Here is a 1,936-nt window from a genome sequence, read left to right as displayed (position 1 = left end):
AGATGATTGTCATTCTTACTACGATTACAACCGTTGCCTAATAATGGATAATGCCCTATATATACTACTTACTCCCCCCCCTCAAACACGGAGACGAGTTTACCATGGTTTCCACCCCTCCCTCTATACCGCAGCAACACGTATTTTTTTACCCCTTTCAGAACGAGCTCCTCGCGCCACAAAGCCGCCTCTAGACGCGTGACCAATGAGCAACGAGCTAAAACATATCGCAAATGTCAAAAATAATATAACGGGGTTAATATATATCGCGCACATGTGATATGTTTGTCATGAGGCGCAAAAAATAATTATAAAGGGAATGCAACAGAGGACTTCCCAGGAGGTAACCCAACCTAGTACTATTCCCGCCCAAGCAAGCTTAACTTCGGAGTTCTGATGGAATCCGGTGCTTTAGTGCTGGTATGATCGCATCCAACATGTTACCCCCGCCTTCGTCCCTTATGCTGCCACTCCCAGGTCCACTGCAAAGATGATTGTCATTCTTACTACCATTACAACCGTTGCCTAATAATGGATAATGCCCTATATATACTACTTACTCCCCCCCTCAAACACGGAGACGAGTTTACCACGGTTTCCACCCCTCCCTCTATACCGCAGCAACACGTATTTTTTTACCCCTTTCAGAACGCGCTCCTCGCGCCACAAAGCCGCCTCTGATGGGATCCGGTGCTTTAGTGCTGGTATGATCGCATCCACCATGTTACCCCCGCCTTCGTCCCTTATGCTTGCCACTCCCAGGTCCACTGCAAAGATGATTGTCATTCTTACTACGATTACAACCGTTGCCTAATAATGGATAATGCCCTATATATACTACTTACTCCCCCCCTCAAACACGGGGACGAGTTTACCACGGTTTCCACCCCTCCCTCCATACCGCAGCAACACGTATTTTTTTACCCCTTTCAGAACGCGGTCCTCGCGCCACAAAGCCGCCTATAGACGCGTGACCAATGAGCAGCGAGCTAAAACATATCGCAAATGTCAAAAATAATATAACGGGGTTGATATATATCGCGCACATGTGATATGTTTGTCATGAGGCGCAAAAAATAATTAAAAAGGGAATGCAACACGAGGACTTCCCAGGAGGTCACCCATCCTAGTACTACTCTCTCCCAAGCACGCTTAACTTCAGAGTTCTGATGGGATCCGGTGCTTTAGTGCTGGTATGATCGCATCCAACATGTTACCCCCGCCTTCGTCCCTTATGCTTGCCACTCCCAGGTCCACTGCAAAGATGATTGTCATTCTTACTACCATTACAACCGTTGCCTAATAATGGATAATGCCCTATATATACTACTTACTCCCCCCCCTCAAACACGGAGACGAGTTTACCACGGTTTCCACCCCTCCCTCTATACCGCAGCAACACGTATTTTTTTACCCCTTTCAGAACGAGCTCCTCGCGCCACAAAGCCGCCTCTAGACGCGTGACCAATGAGCAACGAGCTAAAACATATCGCAAATGTCAAAAATAATATAACGGGGTTAATATATATCGCGCACATGTGATATGTTTGTCATGAGGCGCAAAAAATAATTATAAAGGGAATGCAACAGAGGACTTCCCAGGAGGTAACCCATCCTAGTACTATTCTCGCCCAAGCACGCTTAACTTCGGAGTTCTGATGGAATCCGGTGCTTTAGTGCTGGTATGATCGCATCCAACATGTTACCCCCGCCTTCGTCCCTTATGCTGCCACTCCCAGGTCCACTGCAAAGATGATTGTCATTCTTACTACCATTACAACCGTTGCCTAATAATGGATAATGCCATATATATACTACTTACTCCCCCCCTCAAACACGGAGACGAGTTTACCACGGTTTCCACCCCTCCCTCTATACCGCAGCAACACGTATTTTTTTACCCCTTTCAGAACGCGCTCCTCGCGCCACAAAGCCG

At 47.2% G+C, this 1,936-nt stretch overlaps 3 non-coding genes across 3 annotated transcripts; all 3 read right to left on the bottom strand.

Moving 5' to 3' along the window:
• Nucleotides 1-316: 316 nt before the first annotated feature.
• LOC123173618 (5S ribosomal RNA) lies at nucleotides 317-434 on the bottom strand. The gene has a single exon (XR_006486386.1). It is a non-coding gene; the product is annotated as a 5S ribosomal RNA (ribosomal RNA).
• Nucleotides 435-1,088: 654 nt separating this feature from the next.
• Nucleotides 1,089-1,207, bottom strand: LOC123173512 (5S ribosomal RNA). Its single transcript, XR_006486283.1, has one exon. It is a non-coding gene; the product is annotated as a 5S ribosomal RNA (ribosomal RNA).
• A 371-nt stretch (nucleotides 1,208-1,578) lies between these two features.
• LOC123173586 (5S ribosomal RNA) lies at nucleotides 1,579-1,696 on the bottom strand. Its single transcript, XR_006486353.1, has one exon. It is a non-coding gene; the product is annotated as a 5S ribosomal RNA (ribosomal RNA).
• Between the last annotated feature and the right edge of the window lie 240 nt (nucleotides 1,697-1,936).

The sequence above is a fragment of the Triticum aestivum genome, unplaced genomic scaffold (assembly GCF_018294505.1).
Source record: "Triticum aestivum cultivar Chinese Spring unplaced genomic scaffold, IWGSC CS RefSeq v2.1 scaffold140664, whole genome shotgun sequence".
NCBI classification, from domain to species: domain Eukaryota; kingdom Viridiplantae; phylum Streptophyta; class Magnoliopsida; order Poales; family Poaceae; genus Triticum; species Triticum aestivum.
This window is presented reverse-complemented; position numbering and strand designations above follow the sequence as displayed.